The sequence below is a fragment of the Mobula hypostoma genome, chromosome 1, assembly GCF_963921235.1.
Source record: "Mobula hypostoma chromosome 1, sMobHyp1.1, whole genome shotgun sequence".
Taxonomy (NCBI): Eukaryota; Metazoa; Chordata; class Chondrichthyes; order Myliobatiformes; family Myliobatidae; genus Mobula; species Mobula hypostoma.
The window spans coordinates 42,505,420-42,521,339 of record NC_086097.1 but is presented as its reverse complement, the minus strand read 5'-3'; positions in this window follow the sequence as shown (position 1 = coordinate 42,521,339).

Here is a 15,920-nt window from a genome sequence, read left to right as displayed (position 1 = left end):
CTTGACCAATCAGGAAACAATCAGCTTCCTCCTTAAATATACTCATGGACTTGGCCTCCACTGCAGTCTGTAGCAGAGCATTCCACAGATTTACCACTCTCTGGCTAAAAAAATTCCTCCTTACCTCTGTTCTAAAGGGCTGCCCCTCAATTTTGAGGCTGTACCCTCTAGTTCTGGATACATCCACCAGAGGACAGATCCTCTCCACATCCACCTTACCACAGACTCAACCTGTAAACTAACCTTCTAGAAGTCGTGTATGAGGACTCCTAAGTCCCTCTGCACCTCTGATGTCTGAACCTTCTCTCTATTTAGATAATAGTATGCACTATTTGTCTTTTTACTAAAATGCATTATCATACAGTTCCCAACGAAGGTTCAAAGATCCAATTTAAAGTCAGAGAAATGTATACAATATACAAAGTACATCCTGAGATGCTTTTTCTTTGCAAACATCCACGAAAACAGAGGTGTCCCAAAGAATGAACGACAGATAAACGTAAGAACACCAAAGTCGCCCTGGCACCCCCCATCTCCCGTGCGTAAGCAGCAGCGAGCAACAATCCCCCCTCCCTCCCCACCAGCAAAAAAAAGGCGAGCATCGGCACCATCACCAAACATTCAAGCGTGAGCAAAGCAATAGCAAAGTCACAGTCACAGTTACCCCAAAGACTTCGCGTTACACCCGCCATTCAACATACTGCAGATTCTCTCTCTCCCTAATAAGGGAGAAAAAGGTGTCTCCATTTTCCCAGCGAGCGGGGAGACATAACAAACAACTCATTGGTTTACGATGTTAAAAGTCCATTACGTTGCTTTTTTCGAGCACTGTGCCCAAAGATCGCAAAGATCCCAGGTCTTCGGTTCCTACTCCTACAAAGCACTGAAGTCACTATGTAACTCCAGGTCAGGGTCTTCAGAAGAACCCTGAAAGGGAAAAGTAAAGGTATTAAAGATGGAAATAGAGCTGTTTCTGAAGATGTAAGCAAAGGAGTCGCCGTTTAGTGCCATCTTAACTTCGCTCCTGTATTCCATCTGCCACTTTTTTTGCCCATTCTTCCAATTTGTCTAAATCCTGCTGCAATAGCATTGTTTCCTCAGCACTACCCACCCCTCCACCTATAAACTTTGCCACAAAGCCCCTAATTCCATTATCTACTTCATTGACAAACAACGTGAAAAACAGCAGTCCCAATACTAACCTGAGGAACACCCATTAGTCACTGGCAGCCAACCAGAAAAGCCCCCCTTTATTCCCATTTGCTGCCTCCTGCCTGTATCTTTCTTATAACACTATAGGATTTTATCTTGTTAAGCAGCCTTATGTGTGGCACCTTATCAAACACCTTCTGAAAATCCAAGTAAATGACATCCGCTGCCTCGAAGATCTCTGACAGGTTTGTCAGGCAAGATTTCTCTTGTGGTGCATCGAGCGGCACTTTTGAAGTTTCCATAGCATTTGACAGTTTTTTTTACGAGGCTAAGTTGCTAGCTCGATGCCCTGCATGGATTGAAAGCATGTAAGGATGGATTTGAACTCGGCACCATTTGCCTCGCGGTCCAGTGCTGATACCACTACACCACCACCAACAATGCTCTGGTGAAAGGTCATCAGCTTGAAGTGTTGACTCTCTTTCCACAGGTTAAAACCTTTCGTATTATCCTCATTCAAATAGTTAAACATAATGTAATTAAAATTTAAATGAAATTTAAGCCCTGAAATTCTGAAATTTAGGTCAACACTGATAGAGGGGGAAGGGGTGGTGGTGAATACTCAATTTAATTCTTAATGAATTCAAGTCATGACCAAAGTAACCATCTGTGGTTCTCATATTTAAATAATATTATAAAATGAAATAAAGCTAATAATTTCCTATGAATAAAGATGTAAGGCAATTGTGCCCATTTGTACATGCATTTTTTTGGATTGTTTAAATGCCTTAAACTCATGCTCTTCACTTTATTGTTCATATGATACTGAAATTTTTGATGAAAAAAACTATGTCTTCAGTAGGAACTCTCTGTTCCCTGTGAGCAGTTCTTATAAATTACTTATCAATGAAAAAACAATAAATATAAGTTAGTTGAGAGGAGGTATACAAGGAAGTAGGTAAATTTTAGAAAGACCAGGAAGTTGAGAGCTACAGGAAGCAGCCTGGAGATGTCAGCCATGATCTTATTGAATTGTGGGGCAAGCTTGAAGGGACAAATGGCCTACTCCTACTGCCAATGTTCCTCCTTTAACTTGTGCACATGGTTATTGAAGGCCAAAACTGAGAGAGCTTTGAATGACGTCAGCATTGTTCAGTGTATTCCAGAACCACCAGGTGCAGCGTTTCTAAGTCAGCATAACGGCTTGAGTTATTTGAGGAATAAATCCAACATCAGTGTCTCTCTCCCTCCACATGCATGCTAAAACATGGCAGTTTCAAAGCAATAGCTCTATTTCCCCTATTCCTCCACTGGCTGCATTTAAGAGGTGCAAATGACCTCATCTGAGCAAAGGCTCTACGCTTTTGCCACAACAGAGTGGCGCACAGGCAGAATGAAAGAAAATCAATCTAGTCACCAACTGATGGTTTTGGGATCATGAAGGATCAGTGACACCACGGCTGATAGGTGGCTGATAAAGATAAAATGGAAGGGCAGAGAGGAGGAATTATTCATCCAGCAGAAAAGAGGGAGGGGGAGAGATAACTGTTCAGACTAGATGGGTCTTCAGAGGATTTGGAAGCTAGCCACTCACATGTCAGCTCAGAATGAACCACTGAGTTACTGAGCTTGGCAAGTTACTGGGGAGAGACGGGAGGCATAGTGGGTTTGCTCAGGACACAGTCTGCAGTGCTCCAATTTACATGAGATATCAAATGCTCGGTTACTAAAGCCTGTTAGAAAAATGAATAATTGATCTCGATGTTTTCTGGCTGGGCTTGAAGTCAGAAGCAGAATCAGGTTTAACATCACATGGCATATGTCGTTAAATTTGTTCAGTTTGCAGCAGCAGTACAATGCAATACATAAAAATAAAAAAAACTGAAGTACGGTAAGCAAATATATGTTAGTTACATTAAATAAGTAGTGCAAAAATAGAAATAAAAAAAGTCGTGAAGTAGTGTTCATAGGTTCAATGATCATTCAGAAACTGAATGGCAGAGGGGAAGAAGCTGTTCCTGAATCACTGAGTATGTGCTTTCAGGCTTCTGTACCTCCTTCCTGATGGTACCAAGGAGAACAGGGCATGATTTGGGTGATGGGGCTCCTTAACGATGGACCGCTGCCTTTTTGAGGCATCACTCCTTGAAGGTGTCCTAGATACTATGGAGGCTAGTGCCCATGATGGAGCTGACTAAGTTTACAAGTTTCTGCAGCTTATTTCAATCCAGTGTAGCAGTTCCCCCAAACCTGACTGTGATGCAGCCAGTTAGAAAGCCCTCCATAGTTAAATTAAAGGCATCCATTAGTCTTGCGAGACCATGGATCTGTGCCTGGAAAGTCTTCACCAGGCCTGGGCAAGGTTGTATGGAAGACCAGCAGTTGCCCATGCTGCAAGTCTCCCCTCTCCACAACACTAATGTTGTCCAAGGGAAGGGCATTGGCACCAGTTTCATCACAGAGCAATATGTGATGAAGTGCCTTGCTCAAGGACACAACATGCTGCCTCAGCTGGGGCTCGAACTCACGACCTTCAGGTCGCTAGTCCAATGCCTTAACCACTTGGCCATGTGCCCTCCATAGTACATCTGCAGAAATTGACGAGTGTTTTTGGTGATATACCAAATCTCCTCAAACTCCGAATGAAATATAGCTGCTGTGATGTCTTCCTTGTAGCTGCCTCGATATGTTGGGTCCAGGTCAGATCCTCAGAGATCCTAACACCCAGGGAGCTGAATTACCCACTCCTTCCACATCTGATCCCTCTAGGAGAACTGGTGTGTGATCCCCCTTCTTACCCTTTCTGAAGTCCACAATCAGCTCCTTGGTCTTACTGACACAACTTAACCAGCTGATATATCTCACTCCTGCATGCCCTCTCATCAACAGCAGCTGTATCATCAGAAAATTTATAGATGGCATTTGAGCTGTGGCTAGCCACACGTTCATGGGTAGAGAGAGTAGAGCACTGGGCTAAGCACACATCCCTGAGGTGTGCCAATGTTATTGTCGGTGAGGTGGAGATGTTATTACCAATCTGCACAGATTGTGGTCTTCCGGTTAGGAAGTTGAGGATCCAGTTGCAGAGGAAGGTACAGAGGCCCAGGTTCTGGAGCTTTTTGATCAGAATTGTAAGAATGATGATGTTAAATGCTGAACTATAGTCAATAGACAACATCCTGACATAGGCATTTGTATTGTCCAGGTGATCTGTGTGACGGGCCAATGAAATTGCATCCATCATAGACCTGCTGTAGTAATAGGCAAATTGCAGTGGGTCTGGGTCCTTGCTGAGGCAGGAGTTGATTCTAGTCATAACCAACCTCTCAAAGCATTTCATCACTGTAGATGTGAGTGCTACTGGGCGATAGTCATTAAGGCAGCTTACCCTGCTCTTCCTGGGCACTGGTATAATTGTTGCCCTTTTGAAGAAGGTGGGCTTCCGACTGTAGTAATGAGAGATTCAGAATGTCTTTGACACCCTCGCAAGTCGGTTGGCACAAGTTTTTAGGTATATTGGGGCCTACACCTTGCTAGGTTTCACCTTCCTGAAAGACAGCCTGACGTTGGCCTCTGAGACAGAGATCACAGGGTCATCGGGTGCAGCAGGGATCTTCACAGCTCTAGTTTTATTTTCCCATTCAAAGGGAGCTTAAGAGACATTGGGCTCATCTGGGAGTGAAACTTCGCTGCCATTCATGATGTTGGGTTTCGCTTTGGAGGGTGCAATGGACTGCAAACCCTGCCAGAGATGACATGCATTCGATTCCGCCTCCGACCTCATTTGGAATTGTTCCTTTGCCCTTGAGATAGCCCTTCTCAAGCCGTACCCGGTTTTCTTGCACAGATCCCGGTCGCCAGACATGAATGCCACTGATTTAGCCGTCAGCAGACTATGAACCTCTTCGTTCATCCATGGGTTCTGATTTGGGTATGTTCTCATAGGCACACACTCATCCACACAAGCTTTACTGAAGTCAGACAGCTGTGGCATACGCATTCAGACTTGAATACAGTCCAGTCCAAAATGCTTCAAAATATACTGTATTGAGAAAACAGGCTGCTGTGAACCACCTTCCGAACAATATTCTCAATAATATTATCAATGATTTGATAAGTTAATCAATAAAATTTGTGAACTCTCTAGTGGAAAACGAAGAAAACTGGATGATACACCGTGTGGAAATATAAAACAAGGAGGACACACAGAAAACTTGTCTCTAGAACAAAAAGATGCAGCCGATGTGAACTGAACTTGTACCCATTTTGCGAAGGCACAAAGTGAATTCAGTGTGGCATCTTTCATAGGCTGATGGAGAATTTCCAGTGTTGTCTCAAGTGGATTTGTACCTGGTCCAGAAATAATTGATTGTAAATTGAAAATGCTTGGTAAGAAGTACTGAGGAATCAATGTGGTGCTGGAGATAGGGATCAGTTCGAAACTCTGAGCAGACTGGATATTTGTTTAGTTGTCATTATATTTCAGACATTATCCTGTCCTTTGGAACTGTATAATGGAAAGTGGAAAATGATCATGAGCTCATCTTTCTGTTGGTCAGGCCAACCGTTGTGGACTTAACTGTCAAAGATTAATGAGGTATAGCAAGAAATAGACTTGCCTACTGGTTAAGAATTAAATGTTTTAAATTATTTGGTAATATTTTTGATTGAAATACAGTGCCCTTTTTTATATTTGCCCTTTGATAATTAATACCTACCATAATTAAGTGAAATTGGCTGTTAAGTGCATGAAAGGTAAAACCCTAGAGCAGGGCTGGCAAACTTTTTTCAGAGTGTGTGCTCAAATTGGTGATACCTTCTAAAACATTTTCTGACAGGACATGGTAATTTTGAGCAGATATTATAATTGATTAATGAATTAGTAACTATAATTATATACTTTTTTTTCAGGAAAAGGGATTGCTTATTTATGTGTATTCATTGTTTTACTGTTAATAAAAGCATACAGAGTCAGACTGAAATAAACAAAGCAGTTTAGAAAACATAGAAACGTAGAAACATAGAAAAATAGAAACATAGAAAACCTACAGCACAATACAGGCCGTTAGGCCCACAAAGCTGCACCAAACATGTCCTTATCTTAGAAATTAGATAGGGTTACCCATAGCCCTCTATTTTTCTAAGCACCATGTACCTATCCAGGAGTTTCTTAAAACACCCTATTGTATCTCTACTCCCTTTCCTGAATAAGGGAAAAACATGTACAACCCTCCAGTCCTCTGGAACCTCTCCCAGCCCTATTGATGGTGCAAAGATCATCACCAGAGGCTCAGCAATCCCCTCCCTCACCTCCCACAGTAGCCTGGGGTACATCTCGTCCAGTCCCGGAGACTTATCCAATTTGATGCTTTCCAAAAGCTTCAGCACATCCTGTTTCTTATTGTCTATATGCTCAAGCTTTTCAATCCGCTGTAATTCATCCCTACAATCACCAAGATCCTTTTCTTTAGTGAATACTGAAGCAAAGTATTCATTAAGTATCTCTGCTATCTCCTCTGGTTCCATACACACTTTTCCACTGTCACACTTGATTAGTCCTATTCTCTCAGTCTTATCCTCTTGCTCTTCACATACTTGTAGAATGCCTTGGGGTTTTCTTTAATCCTGCTTGCCAAGACCTTCTCATAACCCCTTCTGGCTCTCCTAATCTCATTCTTAAACTCCTTCCTGCTAGCCTTATAATCGTCTAGATCTCTATCATTACCTAGTTTTTTTGAACCTTTCATAAGCTTTTCTTTTCTTCTTGACTAGATTTACGACAGCCTTTGTACACCACGGTTCCTGTACACTACCATCCTTTCTGTCTCATTGGAACGTACCTATGCAGAACTCCACACAAATAGCCCCTGAACATTTTCCACATTTCTGCTGTACATTTCCCAGAGAACATCTGTTCCCAATTTATGCTTCCAAGTTCTTGCCTGATAACTTCATATTTCCCCTTACTCCAATTAAATGCTTTCCTAACTTGTCTGTTCCTATCCCTTTCAAATACTATAGCAAAGGACATAGAATTGTGATCACTATCTCCAAAATGCTCTCACACTGAGAGACCTGACACCTGACCAAGTTCATTTTCCAATACCAGATCAAGTACAGCCTCTCCTCATGTAGGCTTATCTATATATTGTGTCAGGAAACCTTCCTGAACACACCTAACAAACTCCACCCCATCGAAACCCCTTGCTCTAGGAAGATGGCAATCAATATTTGGGAAATTACAATCTCCCACCACGACAACCCTGTTATTATTACACCTTTCCAGAATCTGCCTCCCTATCTGCTTCTAGGAGTCCGTGTTACTCTTGGGTGGTCTATAAAAAACACCCAATAGAGTTACTGACCCCTTCCTGTTTCTAACTTACAATCACAGAGACTCAGTAGACAATCCCTCTATAATTTCCTCCTTTTCTGCAGCTGTGACACTATCTCTGATCAACAGTGCCATGCCCCCACCTCTTTTGCCTCCCTCCCTGTCCTTTCTTAAACATCTAAAGCCTGGCACGCGAAGTAACCATTCCTGCCCCTGAGCCATCCAAATCTCTGTAGTGGCCACAACATCATAGCTCCAAGTACTGATCCATGCTCTAAGCTCATCCGCTTTGTTCATGATACTCCTCGCATTAAAATAGACACATCTTAAATCATTGGTCTGAGCGTATCCCTTCTCCATCACCTGCCTATCCTCCCTCTCGCACTGTCTCCAAGCTTTCTCTATTTGTGAGCGAACCGCCCCTTCCTCCATCTCTTCAGTTCGGTTCCCACCTCCCAGCAATTCTAGTTTAAACTCTCCCCAGTAGCCTTAGCAAATCTCCCTGCCAGTATATTGGTCCCCCTCAGATTCAAGTGCAACCCGTCCTTTTTGTACAGGTCACGCCTGTCCCAAAAGAGGTCCCAATGATCCAGAAATCAGAATCCCTGCCCCCTGCTCCAATCCCTCAGCCACACATTTATCCTCCACCTCATTCTATTCCTATACTCACTGTCACGTGGCACAGGCAGTAATCCCAAGATTACTACCTTTGTAAACCTGATTCTCAACTTTCTCCTTAACTCTCTGTAGTCTGTTTTCAGGACCTCTTCCCTTTTCCTCCCTATGTCATTGGTACCAATATGTACCACAAGCTCTGACTGTTCTCCTTCCCACTTCAGGATATCGTAGACATGATCAGAAACATTCAGAACCTGGGAGACAAACTACCATCCGTGTTTCTTTTCTGCATCCACAGAATTGCCTGTCTGACCCCCTAACTATAGAGTCCCCTATTACTGCTGCCTTCTTCCTTTTTCTACCCTTCTGAGCCACAGGGCCAGACTCTGTGTCAGAGGTGTGGCCACTGTTGCTTCCCTAGGTAGGTCGTTCCCACCAACAGTACTCAAACAGGTGTACTTATTGTCAAGGGGTACAGCAACAGAGGTGCCCTCTAGCATCTGACTCCTGCCCTTCCCTCTCCTGACTGTTACCCACTTTTCTGTCTCCTGAGGCCCTGGTGTGACTACTTGCCTATTTACTCCTCTCTGTCACCTCCTCATTTTTCCTGACCAGATGAAGGTCATCGAGCTGCATCTCCAATTCCCTAACGTGGTCCCTAAGGAGCTGCAGCTCGACACACCTGGCGCAGATGTGGCCGTCCAGGAGGCTGGGTGTCTCCTGGACCTCCCACATCTGATACCAGTTCAGAACACCAGCCTCACAGACATACTTCCTGTTTCTGTTCCTCACAGATAACTTGCCTCACCTCGACCCGAATAAGCCAAAGCCCTGCCACTCTGACAATGACTGCTCCGCTAGGCAGTGTCTCCCTTTTATGCCTGAACCTTCCCTGCTATCTTACTCCTGATTGGTGCTCCGGTTATAGCTGCTGATAGGCCACATACAATGGACAAACGCTCTCGAAGCTCACTTTTTAAATCACCGCCGCCGACCTGCAAGAAATCCCTCTTGGTAAAGCTCTGTTGACGCCGCTGATAGGCCACGTACAAAAAATATTAACATTAATCTTTTAAAAAGACAATTGAAAAATAACATCATTTCTGTAGAGTATTGTTATTGTAACTATTTACTATCCAAACACTGATGTGTGTACCATGTCTGTGAGGATTTCAAAACATATCATCCACCATCACATATTCTCACAACTATCTACCTGGTGCCCACCCAGTTTGAGGCATTTCCTGTGAAAATGTGTCTCTGCTCTCGGGTTGTAAGAAGTTATTCACTGTTTCATTTGGCAGTAGAGATAGTCATTGTGCATCTTTTTTAAAAATTATAGGTGAGGTTTAAAGCATCAAGTGGTGGCATTGTATGTTGCATGCCTACAGAATTTGCACATGATGTAGTTTGCCACCTCTGCCCTAGGGAGTATGGAGGGACAATAGGGTCTTGGTACACATTTTCAAGAATCCTTGAAAACAGCAGCACAATTAGATAAACTGGTGAAGAAGGATAATTGTTTCTGTGCCCTTTGACCCCATGACTGTGTAGATATTTGGATTTTGGAATTAGATAGACTGTAGGGATTTCTTTGAAGCCATTTCATATGTAGCTGTTGAATCACTGATAACAGTGACATGATTGCTTACAAATATACAACTATTTTTACAAACTAACTTCAAATTGATAAACATGTTTTTCATGAGATTGACAGATATAGATCAATTAGGGAGTAAGAAGTGCTTGCTCTTTCCATTATGTGGATATTTTTGAAAGGGCAGAAAAGCACTTTTCACTGTTGAGTGAAGCTCCTGTTTATTAATTACTGTGTCAGTGTTTAGGAAGCTGTGTGACTGTTATACTAATCAGAATAATTATTAGTAGAATAATACCAAGGTTCACCACACCAAAGCTAACCCGCGTTGAGGGGCAGTGCTTCCATTTCCAAAGAAACACGCTTGGAGAAAAATAGGAGATAAACTCTGATGTTTATCTGGGCTTTTTAAAGGACATTAGAGCTTTAAGTCAAATTATATTCTTGGCTGAATTCACAGTGAATGCATTGTTGCTGTGGAAGTCATTTTGTTACTACATTAACTTTTGAGATGAGTAGTCATAAGAGGACTTCTATTTTCTTGGCATGGCAGAAAGAGTGTCAATGAAATAATTTCAGCTTTCCTGACTGAGAATTCTGCTCCCTGTTCCCTCAACCTTCTCAGTATCCCAATGGCAGATCTCACAGGATTAGGTATCAGGAAGCTGAATGGCAACGGGACCTCACATGATGCAGCAAGATTACATGGGTAGGCAGGGCCGTGACAAATTTCCCCTGGAAACCTTTGATTGTGAGCAAAGTCTGTCTCCAACCTTGCTGGAGGTAACAGACACTTCTGATGCTGGAATCTAGAGCAACAATCAAGTTGCTGGGGGGTACTCAGTATCCGAAGAGTGAAATCAACGGTCAATGTTTTGAGTCAAGATCCTTCATTCAATCCAGGTGAAAGGTTTTGACCGAAAACATCATCTGTCCATTTCCCTATACAGATGCTGCTTGACCTGCTAGGTTTGTTCAGCATCTTGTTTGTTTATCCAGATTTGCTGTCTGTCAAAATGTTCAGTACTATGCTTCTGTTAGTCTTGCTAGGCAATGGATCTGAGCCTGGAAAGTTTTCACTCTCTCTTCACTCTCCAGGGCGCAGGCCTGGGCAAGGTTGTGTGGAAGACCAGCAGTTGCCCATGCTGCAAGTCTCCCCTCTCCATGACACCAATGCTGTCCAAGGGAAGGGCATTAGGACCCATACAGCTTGGCACCAGTGTCGTCGCAGAGCAATGTGTGAATAAGTGCCTTGCTCAAGGACACAACACGTTGCCTCGGCTGGGGTTCGAACTCATGACCTTCAGGTCGCTAGTCCAATGCCTTAACCACTTGGCCACATGCCAAAGTATTTAGAAGTACTTTAAAATACTACAATGAAGTAAATAAATATGGTATTTTAAATAGCTAAAAAAAGTTTAAAATACTTGACTGAAATAGTCTAAACAAAATGTAACCTGTCGCACCATTAAAGTCCTTCCCTGCTGTCCTTCAACCCCATTCATGGACCTTGCATGCGGTTTAAGGAACAGGGTCCAGCTAATCGCTTTTTGTGAAAGCCTGGGGTCTCCAGCAAGTTCTGCTGCACTTCTGTACTCTGTGGCAATCTGTGACCAGAGGAATGTCACTAGCAGAACTTGCACAATGGGTTAGGGACTTCAGAAATGGGAAATGCTGACAGTTCTACTTGGCACTCTCAGTAAAATCTGGACCATTAAACTAAATGTGCTGGCTGTGCTTCAGGTGCAAGCAATCAAGATTGTGGGTTTGAGGTGCGGTTGCTTGGCAGAGGCACTGATAAATCAATGCAATACTGAGATAGTGCTCTTCTGCCAGAGATAACCCCTCTCTTGAATGAGTGAGTAAATTGAAGCAGTGTTTGCAGCAGGCATTCTCTGAATCTTGATCAAGATATTCCCATCATTTAATAGCACAAAGATATGGGGCACTTGATGTATGTTGTTTAACTGAAATGCTCCACAAGTATTACTCAATCACAGCATGGATGTACTTTGGAAGTGTATTATTCACTGTGAAGCACTTATAATCATAGAACACTACAGCATAGAAACTATCCCTTCAGCGAACTTAGCCTGTGCCAACCATTAACCTCCCTAGTCCCATCGACCTGCACCTGGATCAAGGCCCTCACATCCATGTACCTATCCAAATTTCTCTTAAACATTGAAATCAACCTCACATTCACCACTTGCGATGGTGGCTCGTTCCAGACTGTTATCACCCTCTGAATGAAGAAGTTCCCCCCTCATATGCTCCTTAAACATTTCTACTTTCATCCTTAACCCATGACCTCTAGTTGTATTCTCACCCAACCTCGATGGAAAAAGCCTGCTTGCATTTATCCTGTTTATACCCCTCATCTTTTTGTATACCTCTGTCTCATCTCCCATCAGTCTTCTATGTTCCAGGGAATCAAATCCTAACCTTTTCAACCTTTCCCTATAATTCAGATCCTCAAGTCCTGGCAACATCCTTGTAAATTTTCTCTGCATTCTTTCAACCTTATTTACATCTTTCCTGTAGGTAGGTGACCAAAACTGCACACAGTACTCCAAGTTAGACCTCAGCACTGTCTTATACAATTTCAACGTAACATCCCATCTCCTGTGCTCAATACATTGATTTATGAAGGCCAATGTGCCAAAAGGCTTCTTTACAACCCTATATAATTGTGATGCTACTTTCAATGACTTATGGACCTGTATTCCCAGATTCCTCTGTTCTACCGCACTACTCAGTGGCCTACTGTTCACCATGTAAGTCCTACCCTGGTTTGTCCTCCCAAAGTGTTGCACCTCACACTTGTCTGCATTAACTTCCGTCAGCCATTTTTTAGCTCATTTTTCCAGCTGGTCCAGATTCTGCTGGAAGCTTAGATAGTCTTCCTCGCTATCCATTACACCCCTAATCTTGGTGTCATTTGCAAGCTTGCTGATTTAGTTTACCATAACATCATCCAAATTGTTGATATAGATGACAAACAACAACGGACCCAACACCGATCCCCGTGACACACCACTAGTTACATGTCTCTTGTCAGAGAGGCAACCATCTACAACCACTATCTGGGATCTTTGGCAAAGCCAATGACTAATCCAATTTCCTACCTCATCTTGAATGCCAAGAGACTCAACGTTCTTGATCAACCACCCAAGTGGGACCTTGCACAGACCTTGCTGAAGATCATGTAGGCAACATCCATTGCCTTGCCTTCATCAAACTTCCTGGTAACTTCCTTGAAAAACTTTACCAAGCACAAAGCCATGTTGCCTATCCCTAATCAGTCCCTGTCTATCCAAATACTTACAGTATATATTCGGTCCCTTAGAATACTTTCCTATAATTTTCTCACTAATGATGTCAGACTCACTGGCCTATAATTTCCTAGTTTATTCATAGAGCCTTTCTTAAACAATGGAACAACATTAACTATCCTCTGGTCCTCCAGCACCACACCCTAGGCTAAGGATGTCTTAAATATCTCTGCTTAGGGCCCCTGCAATTTCCGCACAAACCTCCCACAGGGTCTGAGGGGACATCTTGTCAAGCCCTAGAGATTTATCCACCCTAATATGCCTCAAGATAGCAAACACTTCTCCACTGTATGGGTGCATGAACTCGCTGCTGCATTTCCTCACATCTACAGTATAGACTCTGTGACTGTCTCCTGAGTAAATACAGATGCAAAAAAATCCATTTAAGATCTCCTCCATCTCTTTCAGCTCCATGTATTTATGACCACTCTGATCTTCCAGAGGACTAATATTGTCCTTTGTTATCCTTTTGCTGTTAATATATCTGTAGAAGCCCTTAGGATTCTCCTTCACCCTGTCTGCTTTTAGCCCTCCCGATTTCCTTTAAGTATTTTTTTTTATTTCCCATGCTCCTCAAGGACCTCATTTCTCCCTATCTGCCTATATCTACTATTTGCCTCCTTCTTTTTCTTAACCACGGCCTCAATATCTCTCGAAAACAAAGGTTCCATAAACCTGTTATCCTTCCCTTTTGTTCTGACAGGAACATACAAACTCCGTATTCTCAAAATTTCACCTTTGCAGATCTCTCATTTACCAAGTGCACCTTTGCCAGAAAACAACCTGCTAGATTCTTTCTGATACCATTTAGAACCTGAGGACCAGCCTTTTTCTTTCCCATAATTATCTTGAAACTAATGGCATTATGATCACAAGATGCAAATTGTTCCCCTACACAAACATCTCCCACCTGCCCTGTCTCATTCCCTAACAGGAGATCTAGTATTGCACTCTCTCTAGTTGGGATTTCAATGTACTGATTAAGGAAACTTTCCTGAACACAGTTGACAAGCTCTTTCCCATCCGGCCATTTTACAGTGTGGGAGTCTCAGTCAACTTGTGGAAAATTAAAATCATCTACTATCACAGCCTAAGTTTCTTCCAACAGTTTGCGATCTCCCTGCAAATTTGCTCCTCTAAATCCCACCGACAGTTGGGTGGTCTATAATAAAATCCCATTAATGTCGTCATCCTCTTCTTATTCCTCAGTTCCAGCCATATAGTTTTTTTTGATGAACTGTCCAGTCTGAGCAGTGCTTTGACATTTTCTCCGAATAGTAATGCCACCCTTCCCCTTTTAAATACCTCCAACTCAATCACATCTAAAGCAATGGAACCACAGACATAGAGCTACCAGTCTTGCACTTCTGCAAACTAAGTTTCACTAATGGCAACACATCATAATCCCATGTGCTGGTTTGTGCCCTACACTCATCCGCCTTTCCTACAATACTCTTTGCATTGAGATACACGCAGCTCAGAACATTAGTCACACCATGCTCTACCTTTCGATTCCCAACCTTGTATGTAGGCTTAACAACATCTTTCTCCACTGCCACTCCACTATCTGTTCTGGCACTGTGGTTTCCATTCCCCTGCAACTCCCCACCACCCCCTTCTCAGGCAGCACAAGCAAACCTTTCCACAAGGATACTAGACTACATCCAGTTCAGGTGCAAACCAGCCCTTCTGTACAGGTCCCACCTTCCACAGAAGAAACCCCAATAATACAAAAATCTGAAGCCATCCCTCCTGCACCAACTCCTTAGCCACATGTTAAACTGTATGATCTTCCTGTTTCTGACTTCACTAGCATGCAGCATGGGTAGCAATCCTAAAATCACAATTCTGGAGGCAATAACCTTTAACTCCTTGCATTCACTTTGCAGAAGTTTGTCATTCTTCCTATCTACGTCATTGACACCGACATGGGCAATGACCTCTGGTTGCTCACCCTCCCATTTAAGAATGCCACAGAGCAGATCCGAGATGTCCTTGACACTGGCACCCAAGAGGCAACAAACCATCCGGGAATCTTATACTTGTCAACAGAACCTCCTTTCTGTTCACCTAACCAACGAGCACATGGTATTGGGGGTAGGGTACTGACATGGATCGTAAATTGGTTGGCAGACAGGAAACAAAGAGTAGGGATTAACGGGTCCCTTTCAGAATGGCAGGCGGTGACTAGTGGGGTACCGCAAGGCTCGGTGCTGGGACCGCAGCTATTTACAATATATATTAATGATTTAGATGAAGGGATTAAAAGTAACATTAGCAAATTTGCAGATGACACAAAGCTGGGTGGCAGTGTGAAATGTGCGGAGGATGTTGAGATAATGCAGGATGACTTGGACAGGTTGGGTGAGTGGGCAGATGCATGGCAGATGCAGTTTAATGTGGATAAATGTGAGGTTATCCACTTTGGTGGCAAGAACAGGAAGGCAGATTACTATTTGAATGGTGTCAAGTTAGGAAAAGGGGAAGTACAATGAGATCTTGGTGTCCTTGTTCACCAGTCACTGAAAGTAAGCATGCAGGTACAGCAGGAAGTAAAGAAAGCTAATGGCATATTGGCCTTCATAACAAGGGGAGTTGAGAATAGGAGCAAAGAGGTCTTTCTGCAGTTGTACAGGGCCCTGGTGAGGAAGGACATTCTTGCTATTGAGGGAGTGCAGCGGAGGTTCACGAGGTTAATTCCCAGGATGGCGGGACTGTCATATGTTGAAAGATTGGAGCGACTGGGCTTGTATACACTGGAATTTAGATAGATGAGAGGGGATCTGGTTGAAACATATAAGATTATTAAGGGATTGGACACGCTAGAGGCAGGAAACATGTTCCCGATGTTGGGGGAGTCCAGAACCAGAGGCCACAATTTGAG